The 23,872-nt window shown below is 41.2% G+C and overlaps 1 protein-coding gene across 5 annotated transcripts in view; it reads right to left on the reverse strand.

Annotated features, from left to right (window-relative positions):
- Bap170 (Brahma associated protein 170kD) overlaps positions 1-23,872 on the reverse strand; it is a 484,022-nt gene that overhangs the window by 396,810 nt on the left and 63,340 nt on the right. The gene's annotated exons all lie outside the window — the stretch shown is intronic.

Here is a 23,872-nt window from a genome sequence, read left to right on the forward strand (position 1 = left end):
TCATTTTATCAGCTGCTGATGTTAGCCAATCAGATCGCTTCGCGAGCGAATTTAAAAGGGCTTTGCGAGGAGGTGTTGCTAAATCTGCACGTGGCTTAAGGCCGACTTGAGAGCCATGCCAAGAAATCAGCATCAAACCAAAACACACCGTGGGTTTCAATCGGCGTCACAGTAGCGTCGGCTATTTGCTATGGCACGATCCCGTCAGCTCGGAGGTCCGTGTTCAAATCCCTCCCCTGGCGAAGATTTTTCTTCGACTAGTGTTGTCAAGCCCGTCTTTAATCTACGTGCTAATTTAGCAACGCCGCCTCGCAAAACCGCCTGAGCTACTCGGCCCGGCTTGTTTCTTCTTCTTCTTTAAGCTGTTGTTTACTTATGAGGGGCCAACATGTGGATACCTCGATTTTTTCGATTACGAATTCGGTGAAGTATTCGGAAACGGCTAACACTTAACTAACAATACTCTTTGACAGATTTTCAGACAGTGACACGATTTTCTTCAGAACGTTGGAATCGAGGACACAAAGTCGGACCACTGAACTCAGTCCTCTTCACTTTGTAGGTAGTCTAGTACACTACTGCCGGAACAGATTTTCTCAACATGAGAGTGTGGATCACATTCCGTCAAGTTTATACAGCATTAAAACCCAGTTTTAATTCGTAGAACACCAGTTATTAACAGTGGTGTGAGTGGCCAATATAACGCGTTTGGAAGCAGTAAGATGCAGGTGATTCTGCGTTTTAACACCTAATAGAGGAACATTTCAATCGTATAATTCTGCCCTATTCAGAACTGTATTATGCACATGTGTGAAAATATTTCATAATTCTTCCCTCTCTTTCTACCAGAAATGACTAATCCTTTCTTCCATTCTATTTTCATTCTTCCGCGGAGTACATAACAATTCTTTTGTTATTGAGAGATGCATATCCCTAACTAGGTCGTGTTGGTATCATAAGAGACACATCAGATGAATATAGGAGGGACAATTCTTCATCGAGGAGCAACGAAATTTGCTTCGTCCCAGGAACCATGGACGCCCGCAAGGGGGTGGGGGCATGTGGGGGCCTCTTGCCCCCCCCCCCTCCCTGGAATTCTAAAAAGGTTGACGTTCAATTGTTTAATATCATACCAGATATTTCATAAACTGAACTTTCCGGCAGTCATCTAGCATCTGTTATAACCTGAAATTTTTGTAAACAATTTAATGTTGCTGACGTTATATTGGTTTTTATATTCAAGATTATTGTTAATGTGCCCCCACCCCCCTGGAAAAGATCCAGTGGGCGCCCATGCCAGGAACCACTTTATTGTATATATTTCACAGAAGCGTATACTATATAAAACCAAGAGCAACCTTCAATTCTGAGTTAGATCTGCATGGTTATTTACGTTATAAAACTGCATTATGTCTCAAATATACTAGATAAATATATTTAAATGCCTAAACATTAGTTATTGTTCTAGTTGTTAGAATTATCTCATTGTCCTAAAGTTCTCAAATTAATTATCTGCATAGTTTCAAGTGTATTACCCCGACTCCATGTAAGAGAATGTACAATGTTGCAAATAGCAAGTTTATTACCAACTAGCTGATGTACCCGTGCTTCGCAACTGAATTCTACATTGTGTACCGAATTGTGTACACGTTGTGAGCAAGATTGTATTAAATTGCATAGCTCTTAACGTTACCCTAGAAACACGACGGGGGAGTCACCAAACATCTTTTCTCATCTGTGAGTTAAGGAATGTTCACTGTAATGGTAGACCCGCTTGCATACCATCAGTCACGATCAGGTTGGAGAGTTTTCATTATAATGGTAGACACTCACTCTCCACCTGCCTTTTTACATCCTCAGAAAGACTGTCTTAGTGATTTTCCCAACTGAAATGAACATACGTTACAATGACGACAGTAGGAATGACGCGATTAAAAGCAATGCTTTCATATGAAATACTCGATCAAATGACACACCACACATTTTCTCACTTTTAACGAACAGGACTACACTGCCGATATTCAGTCAGGCTATTATACTAGGTACGCAGCAGTAACCCCATCCAAATACAGTAGAGACAATACGCGACACTTGCGGATTTAGCCTTGCTAAAATGGGAGACAATTCGACGGTGGCGCTCCTAGTGACTTGACCTGAACAAATCGCGCTAAATTCAAATATCAATGGAAATGTATATACGGAAATGGATAAATAAATTACGTCTATAAAGAAAGTGTTATTGAGGTATTAACTTCGAAGTTGCTAAAGCAATTCTGAATAAATGAATGAAGAATTATTTAAAAGGTTATTATTCAAGGACTGAAATTAGACATATAAACAGGATGTGAAAAGGACTGCTGTGAAATGGCTTGATCTTTCATTTATGCATTACTTATTTAGCTTTAGCTTTCCTGCCTGAACTATTACGGTAGGATTTGTCTTTTTTCTCATTTAAAAACATTGTCAATAAAAATATAGGCACATTCCTTACGCATATGATGCAATGAATTAACATTTAACAGCTGGACAATTTACCTCTTAACATATAGCCTACTAACAGAAAGAAAATCTATAAAATCCGGGCTTTAATCTGAGAAGAGAGATAAAAGAAAGAAAAGTATGAAAATGTTGTCGATAGTGATTCTTTGAGGAATATTTACCGGCACGAACAAGTAGAGTAAAATTGTAACATACCCTTGGCTGTATAGTCGAGGATTTTTTAAGTCGCTGGCCTGGAAATGATCTGAACAGATCTTATAATTCTTATATAAACGTAACGTCCCTTCTTTCTTGTACACCTTATCCAAAGCACTTCTGTGACATTTCAAAACCCACAGATCACACCTACAACAACACATCGGTATTGAAGGTTAACTGCTGCACTATACAATAAAATGTGCGTATTACATTTTAAGCCAGTTAAAATATGGGTCGAGCAGGTCAGAAGATTATGAAGTACTATAAAGATCTCTGTCACTGGAAGAATATATATGCAAACACAATATTACTTACATTTTATTGTCACGAGAAAACCTGAAGAACGACCGCGCATTCTTCTCTACTTCATAGTTACTGCAGCCAAACACAACACATACCTTTCCCCTCATGTTGAGAGGAGATATAAAGGAATGACACACGCTACTATTTAATTGTGTCAACTAACTGAAAACGCATAAATAACTCCAAAAACTTCACACACAAATACACGTGCTCTTATGACAGAATCAGTAGTTTTCAGGCCTACTCGCTAGAGAGAGCTCCAATAGCTGTCCCTCGAAATCTCGTTCAGTGTCGCGTATTGTCTCTACTGTATTTGCCCCATCCATCGGAGTTGAGAGGCAGCATAAGAGACAAATAACATCACAACAAACAATGCTCAATGTAATGTTATTGTTGATCAATTTTAAGCGCTTTCGATATTGTAGGCCTTCACATTTAGTTTTCTTCCGACTCTGAAATACCACTCATCATAGTCGGTACGGTAAAACTGAATAAAACATAAAAGATTGAAAATTGTATTCTCTGTAACTTTTGTTATGTAGTACTTTTCAATAGGACCAAAGTTAAATTTTAGGCGCCTTGCCCTAAACTACCATTTCACACAGGGTGAATAAAATTGTTTATAGCTTAGACTGTAGTTTCTTATTCTCCGACTCTATACACCGATATTCATTTTAAATTCTGTTAACCCATTTTCTCGTGGCTCGGCGTCGATATGAACTTAGCAACAAAAATACAGTCATGAATATCTGTATCATAGCCGGTACGGTAAAAATGTATAAGACATAAATGGTCGGAAATTTAATTCTATATAACTTTATGTAGTATTTATCGACACGACCACTAATAATGTAAATATTTGAGAATTAAATATTAGGCCTTCCCCTAAACTACCATTTCATTCAGCGTGAATAAAATTATTTATAGCCTACATTGTAACGACGTATTCCCCGATTTTGCATACCAATTTTTATTAAGATAGGACCACTAATAATATAAATATTTGAATATTAAATTTTAGGCCTTCCCCTAAACTACCACTTCTATCATCGTGAATAAAATTATTTATGGCTTAGATTGTAGCGACTTATTCCCCGACTTCGTATCCCGATTTTCATTAAATTCTGTTTAGCCGTTTTCTAGTGATGCGTGTACAGACAGACAGACAGACAGACAGACAGACAGACAGACAGACAGACAGACAGACAGACAGACAGACAGAAATTACGGAAAAGTAAAAAGTGCATTTCCTTGTTACTGTGGACATGACCGATACATAAATACCATTGTTTTCAAATTCTGAGCAATGTACAGACAAAAATTTCTTATTTTATATATAGAGATATGCTTGTACGTTCTAAAATATTCAGTAGCATACACAGTGCCGACTATGAGTATCCTCAAACCACCCAACCGTCCGACGAAAATGAGTGTGTAATATTACATCAACTGTTTAAAATGCGCAGTTAACTGATCAGTGAAAAAGATACACCCAGGATGGGTCCCGAACATTGACAGGACCAGTACTCGAACCATTCAGCTTTGAATTTTGAGTTAATTCACGTTGCATTTGCATGACTAAGGAAGTCAGAAACTTCACTTAAAATATGTGCAGAACTTCTAGAGGAAGCTGGCTTCGAATAAAGTATTAAAGCAATAATCTTTCAAGTGACTTAAATTAAACTCTTATTAACATTGTTCACTCCATCGACCACATGGCCTTATGCAGCAAATCTCACCCAAGATAAATCTACAAGCATTGTGAAACTCTTTTCCCACCGCTCTTAGATATCATCTCCTTTAAAACTATATCTCCACTGCGTTGAAAATTCCGGCTAGGCGCGGGACGGATCGTTCTTTATTTAGGCGTTGGGGAGATCTTGAGCGTAAAGTTTCTCTTACAGCTTTTCTTATACTTCGAATTAGTGCAGTGCGCATGTTCGTGGCCTCGTCCATCAATACACAGAGCGCGCCCGGGTGGCCTGCTGGCCGGAGCCGCGTGGAGAAGGTTGCAATCAATATGCTCATGTTGCTGGCTTGCCACGGGCACCAGCCGACAAGGCTCGGCTACCTTCGGTTCCACCCGGAACGGACCGACCCGATCATACCCGAGTGGATCGCGTGGGGGTCGGGTCGACCCAGCCTTCCTTGGCCCGAGTACTCTTCGCATGCCTATGTTCCGAGTCACGACACAAAATTCTCGCCAGGAAGTGCAATTGTTATTCCTCCAGTTTTCAGATGTCAATAAATGGATAGTTAATCAACAAAGAGGCATTTTTACACACATACGTCTCTATGAAATATGTCTAGAAATGTAGAGAAAACCCAATACAAAACTACAATATAGGCAATATAGGCCACAAGTCAAAGACAAGGGAGTGAGCGTGATAGCCGAGTAGCAATCGCCACTGGTTTCTCGTCAAGGCGACTGTGGTTCGAATCACGCCAGAGTACGTGGGATTTTAAAATGAAAAGTAACATCCTAGTGGTTCGGATTCTAAGTAAAGCTGGAAGTCCCAAGCAGCGGCGGCCGGTTCAAATGGGTCAGGAGGGTTCCTGGCAGGTACTTACAAATTCTACAACACCGAAGACGCACACGGGCGTTCTCTTACTAATATATACGTTGAGAAAATACCAGCCGATGTATTTAACACACTTTGCAGCCCTCTCAGTCTGATGGCTAACCGCTACTGGTCCCGATGCTAAGTTCCTGGTATCAATAGTTGCGAAAACTACAGGCCTGCTTTGCTTGCGTCTTTCATGGCTTCAGTGGGCTCTCAGCCTTGAAGAAAGATGAAGTGAATGCATATTGTTTCAAATGTTTCATACAAGACATACAATTATTAGAAAAGTCGAGTTCAGCAGTGGCAAAAAATACTTATTTACGAACCACCAAGGATTCAGTAGTGAGCATACTGACGCGTAGCGAGGTTATCTCAACAGTGTGGAAGCGATAGAGAGGGTAAAGGACATTAATGCAATGCGAGTGCCAGGTGAACTGTACATTCCACCGAAAAAATTTATACAACTGTAACGTCGACGTCCAGATACACGTGTTCCATGCCTCTTGTGAGACTTCAAATATTTCGAGTCACAGAGAGAAAATATAATGAAACAAAGGATCAGACAGACGTGTCTAAAACCGCCCTAATAATTGCAAATATTTAACTATGTCTCTTATAATACCCATCAAAGTTTAGAGTTGAAATGAGACAAGAAGCATTTGGCGAGACTGTGTGAAATAGGAAGGGATGAATGACTTGGAGGAAATCAGGCTATCTGCTATCAGCGTCTAACCTTGGGCCTCCGAAAGATGTAGCTTCTCATTTCCTTCATACAGCATACTTAATGGCCACGAAAATCGGACTTAACCTTGATATGTGATTATCTTGGTGCTTGCAAGAAAAGGGCGTTGTGTTCGCTTTTACAGCCCCAAAAATAAGTCAACGGAGACAATGTAGCAATCCCTGAGAACAGTACTATTACCCCTACAAATTTAGTTCACCTAGAGACAATAAATGCAACATCATAAAGTAAGACAAAGCAAACGGCAATCGAAACTTACTGAAATGAGAAAACTCCCAACATGACCGAAAACGTGATAAACGCGAGAATCCGATTGAAATTAGGAATATGTAGCGACAACTGACAAAGAATTTCATCCAGGGTGTCTAATCCTATACCTTTCGATTTTCAACGTACTGCACGACTAAACGAAGGTAAGTGCAACGAATAACGGAGCTGAAGTTAACCCTCAACATCGAGGATTGATTCAAGGTAATTTATCTAAAATGAAGCAAGTATCACAGTACCAGACTTCAAAAGAAAAACAATTTCCAGATAAAATGTTGTATAAAATGGCAATACATTTTTTTCGTGAGTGAGAGCAACAGAGCGGCCTAGGAAATACCAGTAATATTCTCCTAACCACAAGTCAATAAAGTCACTAACTGACATTATTATTATTATTATTATTATTATTATTATTATTATTATTACTGAGTAGGCAGTGCTAACCACTATAGCTAGATGGATAGATTCAGGTGGCGACAGTCCTCTAGATAGATTCACAAGAAAGTCGCAATCAGTTTATCATCAATGACTCTGTTTTCTGTAGTTTCCAACTTAAGTACAGATGAATGCTGGGGCAGTCAACAGCTCTTTCATTCAACCAATAATTGAATATTCGCGCAGCGGTAGAAACCTGTTCTATGATATAGGTCAAAACAGCTCATAGGCTATACGCAGTAAAGTAGTCGAAACTTGCAATAAGCCTAAAAACACTACAATGGAATGGTGAATGCGAGATTTGTCAAATAAAAGGCCTTGTCCTTGTGTTTCGGATTCTCCTTAAAACTGGAAGTCCCGTGGCTACGATCATATCAAATCAAGCAAAACTACAATGAAGAAAATGGAAATTGTAACACCCAGAAGGAGTGGTGCTACATTGCTGCAATTGAACATGCAGGACGAGTGTTCTGTTGTGATTCGATGATTACACTTTCAGGTCCCTCTGACCGAAAGTTTGAACAACAATCAATACAGGATGTGCCCACCACGAGCTGCAATACATTGATGAATTCGTCGAGGCATGGAGTCAATAAGAACCTGGATCGCTTCCTGAGGAATTGTGGCCCATGCTTGCTGCACTGCACGCGTCAGTTGTTCCAGAGTTGTGGGTGGCTGAGGACGGTTGGCCAGTTGTCCACCCATCATGTCCCACACATGCTCAATAGGACTGAGGTCCGGGCCATTCTAAGGTTGTGATGTGGAGAGCTTCTCTGGAGATGCGTGCAGTGTGAACCCAGGCGTTGTCCTGCTGAAACATCCCATTAGCAATGTTCGCCATCATAGGGACAACCAATGGATTGAGTACCCTATCAATGTATTGTCGAGCAGTCATAGTGCCCTCAACAAGCACTAATTGTGATTTCATATTAAAGCCAATAGCTCCCCAGACCAAAATGCTTGGTGTTGGCCCTGTGTGCCTCTCGACAATAAGATCTGGGCAGCCCCTCTCCCCGGTACGTCGGCGCACACGATTCCGGCGATCACTGCGGGCAAGACAGAAGCGCGATTCATCACTGAAGAAGACCCTAGACCATTCGTCGACCCACGTCGATCTTTCTCGACACCAGGCCAGCCTTACACGTCGCTGTTGTGGGGTCAATGGAACACCTTCTGCAGGGACATGGGCTCGTAAGCCACCTGCACGCAGGCGATTACCAACTGTTTGTTGTGTAACGTCGGGTGCAACAGCATCTCAAATTTGCGCTGCTATTGCATGGGGTTCCATCCGGGCCATCCGAATGATGCGGCGATCCTCTCTCACAGTTGTCTGTCGCGCTGGGCCTGTGCCAGGTCTACGAGTGTGGGTAACCTTAATTTGACTATTGCTGCCATACACGTTCTACCGTAGATGCCTGTCGGCCAACACGTGCAGCGATAGTCCTTAGCGATAATCCGGCCTCACACAGCCCAATTATCCGAGTCCTCTCAAACGGCGACAGTTGTTGATAGCGTGCTCTTCTCTGTCGTTGAGGCATGTTTCACGGGGAACACTTCATTGCACTGACAGCAAGTCAACTACGCTACACCAGAGTCCGTATACGGGAGCTTATTCCTCCGCGACCAATCACGTGGGGAAACCTGTAGCAACAATCCAATGGGTCTGAAACTTTGATCGTTTACATACCTACATGGCATCATTCCATATCTTGAAAAACAACGCAAACGACCAATGCCTTCATGGTATTGCAATTTCCATTTTCTTAAGTGTATAAGCTTGCTAGCTTACTTTATACAATGAAACAACAACAACGCTATTCACATTTTTTATTTCTTTACTGACCTGAAAAAATTCTTAAAAAGAACGTGAAATAGTTGGTTACGCCCGGTGAAGAAAAATTAACAGTGTATATAAGTTAACCATGGTGTATTATATACGTTTTCTGCCCTTAGGCAGGCCTTCACACAGCCGCTCTCCATGCAGTTCTGACTGTAGCCATCCTCTTAGTTTCTTCGTAATTTCCTGCTATTTTGATACCGTCCACCGTCCTCTTCTATTTACCGATCCTTAGAGCATCCAACAGCAAACACACTCTTCGTAGCCAGTGCCCCCTCCCCAACTCTCACCAATACCTAGTCGTTCCGTACCCTTTCCTCCCAGGATATCCTTTCCCTCCTTCTCGATAACCAAATCTCAAATGTTTCTATTGTCGCGGCCACCAAATTAGGCGGGTGAGGAAAACTGCACTGTCGTCAGATATGGGAACGGCGAAGCGACAGACGGTCGAGAGTCGCTTACCGCCGGGCACGGATTGGCAACGCTGATCGTGCAGTGCTGTCAAACTGAAGCCCATCCGCTCCAGGCCACCTTACCCGAGTCATTCCCTGTCAAGCAGCTGTTGAGCTCGCATTGTAAGTGCAGTTAAAGATGGATAGTGACTGTGAATTGATTTGGGCTCAAGTCAAGAGAGAAGTGACAGAGAGGAACAAGACATTCATTCAAAACAAAGGGCGTAGAAAAACTCACGTCGGAAGCCATCGACCGCGTGGCTGCTGCACATTGGGAAAAGTGCTTCAATCGCGCAGAAAATGTTCAAACAGACGATTGGGCCAAGGAAATAGTAAGGGACGAAAGAATGGAGCCATTCATCATCAGTGTAAAAGACGACCCGACAGATAGTGAGATGAGTGATGACAGTGACTAAGACTGCCTTGAAGCCAGAAACCGATTCTTACTTCATTGTAAATTAATGTAAAGCTATTCTTTAAACTAGTTCTTTTTCTATATTACTCAGTACAATATACAGTATTCAAATATTTAAAGTTATAATGTAATAAAACTGATACGGATTAATATGTAATCCGAAAGTATTTACGGGGTCCTGCAGCCTGCGCTGGTGCGCGCGCCCCGAACTGCCTCAGCTTGCGACATTTACATGATCGCTTTCCGGGCCATTTTCCAGGAAAATTACAAGACTCACGGAAATATGTTTCAGGTAAGAAATATAAATCAGGCGATTTTTTTTTATTTTTCCCGCAGACAAAATTGAATTGGCTGAAGAAATAAAAACTTGGCCGCTTACTGAAATTTTCAATACATGATTCTACAGATTAAAAATTACTCGTTCAAGATTTTATTTTTCATAATTATTTAAAGTGGTTTATATAGAAAATAGTTATACCATTGAAATCAGCAGTATTTTCTGAAGCTTGTTTTGAAACATTATATGAAGTAACCTCAGGATCTTGAGAGAGAACAACTTGCCTCGCGCTCCAAAATGATGTGTTCAGTTAGACATTTCTTCGCCAGTTGCTACATAACCTTGAAAACAGCGTAATTTCTCTGACCCGCCTAATTTCATGGCCGCGACAATAGTCTCTTTTCATCTACCTTTCTTAGCGTCCAGGTGCCTGGTCCATATAGCGCCACACTCCAAACAAAGCATTTCGCCAGCTTCTTCCTTAACCTCAAGTCCAAGTGTCCAAATAGGAATCTCTTCTTCCTGTTGAAGGCTTTTTTAGCGATGGCAATGAGAGTTCTTACCTCCCTACTGCTTCTCATATCGTCCGTTATAATGCTTCCTATATATCTGAAAGGTGACAACTTGTTCAATATCCTTCTGGTTTATCTTGACGCTTGCTTTGTTCTCTCGTGCACTTATCACCAAACTCTGTTTCATTTCTCTTATTTTGATTCCATGTTGCTCACAGGTTGCATCCAGGTCTTCTTCATTCCTTAAATTTTAAACATGAAATTAATTCAATAGCATTATTGTTGCTCGTCTTCGATGATCAACATCCGACTTCCTTTCTTCCTTACTTACTCGGAAATGTTCAATGATAATCTCCACCACGGTAGCTAGAAGAGAGAGGTAAATCTACCGACACGTATTATTATTCCGCTTTACTCAGCTCATCATACCAAAACCTAGTAATAAACGATACGTTATTGTAACATATTCTCTGAAGACATTTATCTGCTGCTTACCCATATTCAAAAATTGTGAATATTATGCAATTTATGGAAAGCTTTACTTAATCCTGAAATTCCTTAATATAAATAGAGAAGTCCAGCGCTTAGAAAGTTTCTTACAAAATACACACATTTTGAAACACCTTCACAACACGTACAGTCCTCGTAGCGCAAGTTTATGAAAATACGGAGAGCACACGTTCAACTAGTGGTCAGTCTAGAGAAGGGTACGTCCTACACTATAAATTATCCACCATTCTCATTACTATCGCACAGATCAAATAAAAATACAGCTTTCACTAAAGTGTCAATTTTATTTATGGGAGCTGCTGAGATTTTAGTGAAACGGAGAGTTGCGTCTCAAAACACACGAATTCCCAAAGGTCCAGTAAAGGTTGGATTGTTTACCTGAACCAGTCTCCAAACACAAGAACAATAATAAATGTTAACCCTACCCTCACGATTTAAAAAGTGAATTTAAGGTGAAACATATTGATCCTTATTCCCTTAAAACATACTGATCCCTATTCCCGTGGTTAAAAATGCGAACTTAAGGTGATAAATACTGGTTAGCTAAAAGAAATGTTCAAAATCAAAAGTCAAAAGTTAAAAAGTGTTCCTGAATACAACAGATTTCAATACGAAAACAACACTGACACCGAATCAAGCGCAGAGTGTGCACAAAGAACCAAGCACAGAGATATTAATTTAAACAAAGACACTCTACGTACGACCCAAGACCATAGCTTTCTTTTTGAAGACAACAGCGAGGGAGAAAGAATATTATATTCCAAGCATAAAAGGAAGAGAATACCTAAGAACACACAGCAAATTTCTTACGGGTGGCACTTTCAAAATTTCCATCAGCCAATTTTCACAGCTGTTTACGATACATGTTGGTCTCGAAAGTACTAACGAGGAGACAAATATAACACCTACTGTATTTGCCATTCTTCCCAATAACACAGCAGACAGACTTTTCAATAGTTACAAAAAAGGTCCCAGGATGGAACCCAAGTGAAATAAAAATCGATCTTGAGCCAGCCGACATCAAAACAATGAAATAAATATCTACATTACCGGGCTGGATCGCTCAGGTGGTAAGAGCGGGTTCAATCTCGGCTCAGTCCGGTGGTACTTGAAGGTATTCAAATACCCAGCCTCGTGTCGATAGATTTACTGGACAATTAAGGAACTCACGCGGGACAAAATTCCAGCACCTCGACGCCTCCGGAAACTACAATAGTAGTAGAACCATTATTACTATTATTTAGGTTTATTATTATTTCCCTCGGTCAAAGAGCAAGGCCATTTTTCGTTTAGCACAAGTCTCCTGTGAAAGGTACAGGAAGTCTGCCTCCATGTCTCCATGGGCGACCTGCGCGTCTGGGTGTGAGATGGTGGTGGTGGTGGCAGTGGTGGTGGTGGTGGCAGTGGTGGTAGTGGTGGCGGTTGTGAAACCCGATGTCGGCACACAGCTACTCCTCTCGAATAACAAGGCGTAACTCTCCCATCCGACGGGTGAATCACTATTAGCGCTGCCGTACTGTATGCCCTCACTTCATATGAACACTGCGGAGAGGTTTGGAATTGAATTCCGACCTATGGCACGCCATCTAGTGATTAGGAATTGGATACCACCCAATCTCCCAAACTGCCGACCAACATTCTGTTGGCGATTTTTTTCTTCCCCACCGACGGGACTCGAGCCGGCTGATCACGGTGTTAGACCACGTAGACTTGACGCCTGAACGATAAATGCCACCAGACGGGCCCCCTGGAAATGTGTAAGTGCTATAACACTACGTAACTTATTTTGACGAAGTTTTTGTTTATCTTATTTTTTGTGCATTTATTGCTTAATTTGGTGATGCTGATTATGAACATATAAGTAGTTTTTCTTACGTGTCAATATTTTGGATATGATAATGAATGAATGCTACTAATATTGCATGCTTATTTAATACGACTAGAGTCCTATAGAAGAAATATACCATACAGTACATCAAAAACTGGTGGGAATAAGTGCAAAAATATTGAATAACACTGAATCTTCACCCAACAAGGGTGACATTCAAAAATGTACGTTAGAACGGCTTTTCCTCTTATGTTCTTCTGACCCCTCTGCTCATACTATACCCCACACATAGTCTCCCATCCTGGCACAGTCCGAACGTCCTTGATACCTTCTTTCCATGCAGTGAATGTCTTGGTGAAAGCGCTCACCGTGTTCTTCACTTACAGCTCCTAAATTTGGCCTAAATAAATCAATATGAGAAATCAATAGTGCATTTTCACCGACATTCTACATCCAAGTACATGATAACTCTGTATCAAATTTTCTATCAGTTTCATGGCATTCTCACTTCCATTTTTTCCCAAGAACTGTTGCACTATCATTCTAAAAGCATCCCAAACATTTCGTTCATCAAGAGTCATTGTATCTACAAGTTCTTTTGACTGTAACATAACACGAATCTGAGATCCGGTGAAAATTCCGCCTTTTATTTTTGCTTCAGGATAACTTGGGAAACATTTATCTTGAGGCTCAGAGCCTCACTGTTGCTATCTAAACCTTTGATGAATTGTTTAGCAAGTCCAAGTTTGATATGGAGTGGTGGTAACAGAATATTCTCCCTGGACACAAGGGATTCACTTCTCACGTTACGTGCACCTGGAACGAGTTCGTTTCTTGTTGACCATTCTTTCCTGGTGTAATGCTGATCATCCGCTCTGCTGTCCTACAGGCAGAGGAAGCAAGAATATTTGGTGTAGCCACCTTGAAGCCCCAGAAGAAATCCCAAAATCTTAAAATCACAGCAAACATCCTATTTGTAACATCCGCAATTTAGTTTTTTCGAAGAGCAGCTTCATATTTTCATAAGTCTCCTTAAGTTCTGCTGAATGAGCTACTGGAAGGAAACTTGTTCCCACTGTGCAGCAGGACAGCTTTGAAACTTCTACTTCAACTATCTATAAATAGACGTCATTGATCCGGTTCATGAGGAATCTTAATGTGTTCAAACAGACCATTAACATCACTACAAAAACAAAGAGTTCCGCACATTTGGTAGAAGCATGCAAAATCCTCATGACAGCCTATATTTTGTTATTTTACTGGATTTATCGAGCAAGTTATATTACTTCAGACGGGATGCAAGAAGTTCAGCCTTTGATTTCGTTAGTTGCAACTCACTAACAAGGTCATCCAATTTCGGCTGAGTAAAGAGCTGTAGTTCCAAACTGCTGTCATCACTAAAACTGAAATCACTGACATCACTTGAATTTGTCTCTACGTCCTTTTCGCGTGTATTCTGTTTTGGTGGTGATGGAATTGGCAGCTCTTCACTATGTGGTACTGGAGCAATAGATGACGGTATGCTAGGATATGGAATATTTTTCTTGCTCTTGGTATTTTTGTAATGTGTACTGTACTATCCACCATACAATAATAACAGTCGTAGTGATGATTTGTAGGCTCTCGCCATATTCGGGGAATTGCAAACGGCATACATTTTCTTGTTCCACGTAGCCAACCCTCTAAAGCACACCGACACCTGCCACAAGTGGCATCGGGAGCCCATGAAACATGTTGGTCTCGAACATGCACACTGAAATAAGCGCGGTACGCCTCACAAAACTTCGTACCGGGCACAATTTTATGTTTCACTTGTTTAGATCCAATGTAATGGCCACAAACATAACAAAACACGTCTGCCGGCAATTTACAACGTCTGGATGTTGACATTTTTCGTTAAAAGACAACAGTTCAACGTTACTTATAACCACAGAACTGGATCTACATTCACAAACGACAGGAAGACATTTTGTGAAAAAATATATATATATATATATATCGATACATACAGTTGGCCTTTTAAAGAAGTCGATATATTGAACCTTTCCAGATGTATACCAATACTGATGGAACATCACATTAGCCTAAAGCGATCTAGTGGTGATCACTTTGAACAACTTACGACATCCAGAAAAAGTGGTAAATTCAAAAATGTTCACAAACCGGTAAAACATCAAAAAGTATCGACATTTGAAAAAAAACTAACGGCATATTCGCATTTAGCACGTTGGTTTTATACAATAAACACACACACAAAAAAAACAATTTTGTATTAGGTAGTGTAATAGGAGACACAGAACAAACAATTCTGTAGGTGGGTGGTGGTGATCGCCGTTTTAAGAGGAATTACAATCGGGCAACAATCCCCTTATCAATCATCAGAAGGGAAATTGACAAGGCACGATACTTCGAATAAAGGGAAGAGCCACGAAAGGCGTGAAAATGAAAGACTCCCTAGGCCTGACAAACCTAATATTATAGAGGTTGAACAAGAGTTAAACATAAAAGTTACGAAGTGAGGAGCGTAACACAAGCTGGGGGAACCGTAGTCGCCAAACCACGCTCCTAAATTCAGAGCCCCAGGTCCCTCTTTAGTCAACTTTTACGACAGAGGATACGTGGATGCATTCTACAACCCCCACCCACAAGAGAATCTGTAGACGGGTGGAATCAACACGTCACTAACGTTCTGGGAAGATCTCATGCTCGAATAAGAGACTTAGTTAAAGGACTAAGAAGCAGAAAACTCAAGTAAGAAAATGAGGAAGGAGTTGAACCTCAAAGGTTTAAAAAGCAGAAAAAACTGACTTGACAATCGAATAGAACGAAGACAAAGGTACATTTTTAAAAGTTATGTCTTTCATCCTGAAGATGGAGTTAGTCCATTCAGAAGCAACAATAAATCTGTAAGTAAAGAAAAGTTTGTAATTAATCAAATTCTATAAAAAGTCAGAAATAGTAAAAATAAAATAAAACCAAAGCATTACAGCGGCCTGTGGAACTACGCCTTCACTTTACAGGTGAGGTGACGTTATCCACGTAAATCCACCTCCGAGCTGATGATTTAAGAAATAAAAAACTAATTACACTCGTTCCGTTAATGACAACACGTAGGCTGCTTCTCACGAGGTAAGAAAGAATGAATCTAGAGTTTTAAAACATTTATGTTTTTCTAAAGGAATAAATAAATGCTGTTGGATAGCTAAGATTATCACCATTCAGTACTAAATATTTCTCTTTTTTTCAATTCTGTTTTACGTCACGCCGACACAGATAGATCTTATGGCGACGATGGGATAGAACAGGGCTAAGAGTGGGAAGGAAGCGACCATAGCCTTAAGGTACAGCCCCAATACTTGCCTGATGAGAAACCACGTAAAACCATCTTCAGGGCTGCCGAGAGTGGAGTTCGAATCCGAATACAAACTGATAGCTATTTAACCCAAACCGCACAGCCACTTGCTCTGTTATGAGTTTTATATTATTAATAAGTAAATTTAATAACAGTTAAATAATAATATTTTAAGTGCGTTTGTCTCATACTTGCATTTAAATAAAATCACATTCTTTCGCACGCGTTGTTAATATCTAGTGGCCTCTGAAGCGGATGCTGCACTTAAATTTTATGGGTCCAGAATAGCAAATATACTGGGAAGTGTCAGGGTAATAACACCCCCCCCCAAACAAAAAAGGTTAGGAAGTGTAGTTTAAAAATACAGATGCAGAGATTAGGCAGGTTTTTTTAACTTTGCTTTACGTCGCACCGACACAGATAGGTCTTATGGCGACGATGGGATAGGAATGGTCTAGGAGTGGGAAGGAAGCGACCGTGGCCTTAATTAAGGTTCGGCCTGGTGTGAAAATGAGAAACCAAGATGATGGTGCTGTTGTTTAAAGGGACCTAACATCGAGGTCATCGGCCCCTAATGGTACGAATTGAGACGAAATGGAATGGCAAATTAAAAGTCCAAAATCCTCCACTGACCAGAATTCAAAACGTTAGGACGAAGAATGAATGCATTGATATGAATTTAAAACAATCAGTGGATCCGACCCACAATATCTCGCATTCACAGAAACTGACGTGAAACAATTACTGACCAAGGGACTGCGTCTATAGCATAATAATGAACTGACTATGTTTTTAGTCTAAAGGGGTCCAAAATCCAAGTCATCGGCCCCTCATAATGGTACTTATCATTAGGAAAGAAGAACTATGGTATTTGTCATGTTGCGGTACTAATCAAAAGTAGCTTAGGCATGACCCTTTCTATTTCAGAAAAACAAAAACTTCAACCTCTTAATAATTTCTTCTCGCTAGTGCAACCCCTAGTCAATTAGATAGTTCTCGTTAGACCTCCCGTCCGTTATCGTACGCTACCTGCGCTCCGAACATTGTGACTTTCTACCCGTAAATTCGTGTTCTGGCGCATCCTCGTGGTTGTATGCGGAAACATAGATAGTGAGCCAATCCCAAGCTGCCATTCATTTTATATCGATAAAGCGTGATCTCGAAACCTGCTTGTCAACACTTTTGTTTACATCACCACGTGGTTAAGACAATTCATTCGGCGAGCATGGTACTATTTAACACTAATATAATCAAAGATCGGATCTGCAAGCGTAAGGCTTATAAAAACGTCCCAGCTGGTAATGTTAGTAAGAAATGTCCCATCCCCGCTTCACCTAATATCAACTTCACCACGATTTCAAAATGCGCGGTAGCGGTAGTATTCCCACATCCGCAGGCAGTGAAATAGTTAGCAAGTGGCCGGCTCCATAGCTAAATGGTTAGCGTGCTGACCTTTGGTAACAGGGGTCCCGGGTTCGATTCCCGGCACGGTCGGTAATTGTAACCATCATTGGTTAATTTAGCTGGCACGGGGGCTGGGTGTATGTGTCATCTTCATCATCATTTCATCCTCATCACGACGCGCAAGTCGCCTACGGGTGTCAAATCAAAAGACCTGCACCTGGCGAACCGAACTTGTCCTCGGACACTCCCGGCACTAAAAGCCATACGTCATTTCATTTTTTTAATAAGCAACTACGAGAGAAAACACGCGTAAGTTATAATAGTTATTGTTCTACATACCACTAACTACTTTTGATGGTTTTCGGAGACGCCAAGGTGCCGGAATTGTGTCCCGCAGGAGTTCTTTTACATGCCACTAAATCTACCGAAATGAGGTTAATGCATTTATCTTCAAATGCCACCGAACTGAGCCAAGATCAAATCTGCCAAAGTTGAAAGGCATAAGTCAAAATCTACTTTCACGAACATTAAAAATCTCGACAAGCAAATCTAAATTACGTGTCGAGTGGTGGTGCTGGTGGTGATTGTTGTTTTAAGAGGAAGTATAACTAGGCAACGATACTCTATGAACACTAATAATCCGAGGGAAAATACAGAAGGGGTCCGACACTTCGAACAATGAAGGTTTAGGCTAAAGAAAGACAACGGTCACGAAGGGCGTGAAAATGAATGACTCCCTAGACCTCGTAAACCTAACAACGTCGGGGATGGAAAAGAACAAGAGTTGACCAAATGAGATCGGATAGGATAGATGAAAGTGATGAACCTGACACACGTAAGTGAAATCAATGCCAAGAATCAGCTACGGATCCCGTATTCGCCAACCCACGCTTTCGAGTAGCCTTTGGGCCCCTTTTAGACGCCTCTTACGACAAGTAGGGGATACCGTGGGTATTAATTCTACCGCCCCCACCCACAGGAGGCGGTGGTAGTGATTATTGTTTTAGGAGGAAGTACAACTGGGCAACATTAACACTAGTCACAGGGGGAAAAAAATGGAAGGGGCCCAACACTTCGGAAAATGAAGATATCGACCAAAGAAAGACACGGACCACCAAGGGCGTGAAAATGACTTTGTAGGCCTCCTCCATACGAACCCACAGGAGGAATTATGCGCAGAAAGTACCAAGTAGGTAATGTAAGCAAGGAATGTATATGCCGTAGGATGCCCATTTCTAACCCTATATCCTCTGCGTTGACCTGGGTAGCGATAGTGCGTGTGAAGTCCTCTCCTGAGCACTGGGATCCCAACCCCGACCTAAAGCCATAAATCCTTAGAACGGAACATCCAGTTGTAAAAACCGAAACCCATTACGAAGTGAATGAATTGAAAATGCATTAACATGTAATTTGATAACAACCGATGACCTGGGTAGCGATAGTGCGTGTGAAGTCCTCTCCTGAGCACTGGGATCCCAACCCCGACCTAAAGCCATAAATCCTTAGAACGGAACATCCAGTTGTAAAAACCGAAACCCATTACGAAGTGAATGAATTGAAAATGCATTAACATGTAATTTGATAACAACCGAAACCCGTTGCGAAGTTAATGAATTGAAAATGCAGTAACATGTAATTTGATCCAAGTCGTTGCTCGATTTTCTTGTACCATTTCTTACAAGATGCAAAAGAAAGTCAGGACGCACTGCTGCAGAGCGCAGAATCCAGTTTCGAGGTAGCCAGTCGCACAATGCAAAAGCTGGCGAGGTTCGTCATACGAAGATAAGCTGCGCTGGCAGGCGACTGTCGAGTGTAGCCGAGAAAGAACGAGCTAGCTGCGGCTATTGATTTTCACTGGATTGTGGCTACCAGCACGTTGCTCGACACTGACGGATGTGTGCAACTCAGAATCACGACGGCCAGAGTAGGTTAGGTACTGGAGAGAGCAGAGTGGAAGGAGAGGGGACAGGTAGCAAATTGGCGCCTGCTCAGCCAAGTCCTGCCAAATGTCGATATGAACAAGCGAAAGTGCGTTTCGAAGTAGCACTCCGCGTGTTAACATTCAAGTTACGAATATCAAAGAGTTAACAGCATTCGCTCTTACGATCAGTTTATACGGGCTAGAATTTCCAATGCCTGAAATTAAAACAAAAGGCGAGATGCTTAGTAGTTCCAGTGGAATGTCATATCTTATGCCATGAAGGAAAAGAAGAATCAGCGGCTGAAGCGATTGTTCAAACTGGCTAATTATCCAAGACTACAACAGTTTCCTTCTTGCTACATTTGCTTCTGCCAATGATGAAGATTTTAGTTGTTTGAAGGGGTTGTAAAATCTAGGGCTCTGTCCGTAATGGTAAGAGAAGAAACAAAATGAAATAATAATTAAAATTTACAAATGATGAAAATATTTATGAATTTCAAATAAATCAGTGGATCTAATTGGCAATGTCGGGTTTTCCTAGAAAATGATTTTAAAATAGATAAAAATGTAATAAAATTGAATAAGGCATTCTCTTTGAAGTAAAACCTTATACTTCATTCAAATTAAAAGTTGAAAAACATAATAAAATACACAAAGACAGATAAAAAAAAAATACCCAGCAGAATAGAAAACTAGTTAACAATAAAATAAAGATTAAAAACAAATAGAAACTTCACATGCCCAAACGCGAAAAAAAAGGCCACTATTCTTTATAAAACGGATAACGAAGTCTACTGACAATTCGTCGTGTCGCAGAATGAGAAGATGTAACTCGGAACTACGGCGCAGATTGGCCAGATTCGCGCACTCCGTAAGGATGTGTACTACGGTCAGATGACCGCCATAAGTACACACCGCAGGGTCTTCTTCCTTTAGTACGCAGAAATGCGTTGCTTATACCATAACCGATCCGAAGACAACTTACTGCTTCTCTCCGAGAAACTCGAAGGGAAGCCTTCCATACCTTCGTAGATACTGTACTTTAATCGTTCTCAGCTGAGAACGAATATCACTGACTGGAACCTTGTAAGGTAACCAGGACAATATGACCACTTAACAACGGTCATGAAGAGCCTCCGTCCGACAAATGGAGGGGTTCGTGTTCACTTTTAGGCCGGCGTGCACATCGAGGATGATTTCAGGTCGTTGTATTAAACACGGAGGTACCCTACTTGGTCGTCTAACAAGACAAGGAACTGAAGGCAGGCTATATCGAACAATCTGTAACTGCTATCCAAGCGTATACAAATTTGTCCCCTCTGTCGGTGGGGGCGGTAGAATAACACCCACGGTATCACCTGTCTGTCGTAAGGGGCGATTACAAGGGGCCCCAGGGGTTCTCAACTTGGAAGCGTGGGTTGGCGACCACGGGGCCCTTAGCTGAGTCCTGGCATTGCTTCCACTTGTGCCAGGCTTCTCATTTTTATCTATCCTATTCGACCTCCCTTTGATAACTCTTCTCCGACCCCGACGGTACTAGGTTTCCGAGGCCTAGGGAGTCTTTCATTTTTACGCCCTTCGTGACCGTTGTTTTCCTTTGGACGATACCTTCATTTTTCGAAGTGTCGGATCCCTTCCATTTTTTCCGTCTGATTGGTGTTATATAGTGGATGGTTGCCTAGTTTTACTTCCTCTTAAAACAATAATCACCACCACCGAATACAAACCGACTGCGTTGCTCGTGGATAAGCAGCAGACAGCAGAAGGTTTTCATTGTGGAATACGCAAGGATAGCTTGAAGAGGTATCTGTTGCAAATTCGCAGCATAGAACAGCAAGCAGCATTTGCTGACGCCTCAGGTGTAATGGCGACTCTCCAGATTCAGCGGGGAGGCTAGCAATGGGACTTGTAAAAACAGCTCCCGATGCCAACCTAACTCCGCTGGGGTGAACACTATTCAGTTCAAGAACGAGTTTCCTTGCTGATCCATAAGCTGCAATACCGTACTCTAATCTAGATTAAATGTGTGTCCTATAAAAGCGTGGGAGCACTGTACGATCACCCCACCCCCACGAAGTGCCGCTAAGAAACCACAAAATATCGAGTTTCTCAACGCATTTGACTTTTAATTGACGCACATGCGTCTCCTACGATAATTTACTACAGAAAGGGCGCCCAAGAAATCGGTAGGTGTCTACTACCTGAGGAACAGCGCCTTAGCCGTCTGAGCCACTTAAACCCGGCGCCGGTATAAAGAGGTGCGAATATTGGCAGAAAGGGTACTCGAAGGAATGAGAAGATGAAGGCTATGTTGGAAATAAACTGGATGGATGAAGCTGTACGCATAAACCAGCTCCGATGGTGAGGTCACGTAAGACGAAATGTGTGTCCTACGAGAATAAAGGACTGTGCCATGGAGGTTAAGAGAAGTAGAGGTAGACCAAGGTGACGATGGTTAGACCCAGTTCTTATCAAATGTGCGAGGTACGGAAAGAAAAGAAGACACAGACCTTGTTGCAAATAGAGATTTTGGAGGTGCCAAGTTAAATCACGCAGGCCTGCGACCTCTGAAAGACACATCTATAATGTATGTATGTACAGTGAAAACCCTCACTTTGGACACCCCTATATCCAGGACACCCCTTTGATTGAACATATATTGAATGTACCGTTTAATTCCCTATCCATGTATATGTTAAAAATCCTCTGTACACTGGACACTCCTCACCTCTGGACATTGGACAGCTATTAAATGACAGTTCGGACGAGTTCAAAACATATGTTTGTTTTGTGTTTAATGCAAGCAATTTTAACATTGTCACTGGAAATGATGCCTGTCGAAGAGCAACTAAAAACAATAATGTTAAGACAGAGAGTCCTCCTGTAATCTGGCTGATAAGTGTAACCATGCAATCGAATTTACACGGAGTGCAACGGTTCTCAACGCAATATGAAGGATCCATGGTGCTTGGATGGGCGTATTTACAGTAAATAAAGAATTGTGAACTGTGTTAACTGAGGAATTGAAATATCTCCCTGAAGTCCTTCGCACTGAACTGAGAGACGTTAGTATTTTTAGTGATTTTCATTATGTGGTGTAGGTCCACGATGATATTCCTGAAATAATTGATGGATTGTTACAAGAAGTGATTTCTTCAGAAGAATGATTGTTTTAAGAAGAAGAAGAAGAAGAACTATTTCTGTCCCCCAAGGAACCAGCCACTCATCAAAAAGCTGTGCAGTGCATTAATGAGTTGGAACGTTATGCGTTTGCGTATAACCCACCAGAAATTATTAAAACTCTATTTGGATTACGTTGAAAAATTGAATCAGAATGAGCACGTGCAAACGTCTAAAACTAAAACAGTCTTGTGACTAACCTTTTCGCTAAGCAGTAAAAGGTGAGTACTGCCTAGTACAATACGCAAAATAAAACATAAGACAAAGTAGTGCTTAATTTTTTTTTTTTAACCTTTACTAGGCATGAAATTCAGTGTACTGTACAGTATATAAATTCAAAGAACCACTGTTTTATTATGTTAATTTCCTGTACTGTCAGTTTTCTTTTGAAATACTGTACACTCACCCTGTAGATTGGACACCCCGCTACTTAGGACACATTTCTAAGGAACCCTAGGTGTCCAACTTAAGAGGGGTTTCACTGTATGTATAGTCGCTAACAAAAGAAAAAAATGAGCACACATGGTATTATATAAGTTCCTCTCAGGTAGGCCTAAACTTTTCTAAAAAAAATCGAACATGTTTACAGTTGGTAAGCACAGAGTTGGTATCTAAAAGGGGAGGCGAATTATATTTTGATAATAGTTACAATTAAGTCTGATAAAACCTGTCTAGCCAAGCTTTCCCTGTTACCGTGCTGAGTAGTAGGGCTGTTGATGTAATCTGAAGTCTGGAAGTCTAGTTTTCGAAGAGTAAAAATTTTGCTGACGCTTCGGACAAATTCCCATTTCGATGATGGGAAGCTGCAAATGTTGGTAGTACATGGTGTTCTAAGTAGCCTATGAAATATCCGAAACTCTGATCAACAAATGATTTAGAAAACTGTTTGTACTCTAGACTAACGGTGAATTACCATGAAATAAATTTATTTATTTTTCCCCTGTATTTTTTTAAATGCTGGAAATTGCAAGACATAACGTTTTATCAGTTACGAGGGGTATTTCCTCAAGAGCAAGCCATACGGACAACCCTGTGCGTGCCTTAATAATACCTCAATTCCCACAAATGCATATACTGCCTTTAACTCCTGTTTCGTATTGAGGGGGATTACTGCAGTGTTCTGATGAAGCCGAACACTTCCAACGTCGCACAGTAAACCCAATATGTATTGGGTTC

Source organism: Anabrus simplex, chromosome 3 (genome assembly GCF_040414725.1).
Source record: "Anabrus simplex isolate iqAnaSimp1 chromosome 3, ASM4041472v1, whole genome shotgun sequence".
NCBI lineage: Eukaryota > Metazoa > Arthropoda > Insecta > Orthoptera > Tettigoniidae > Anabrus > Anabrus simplex.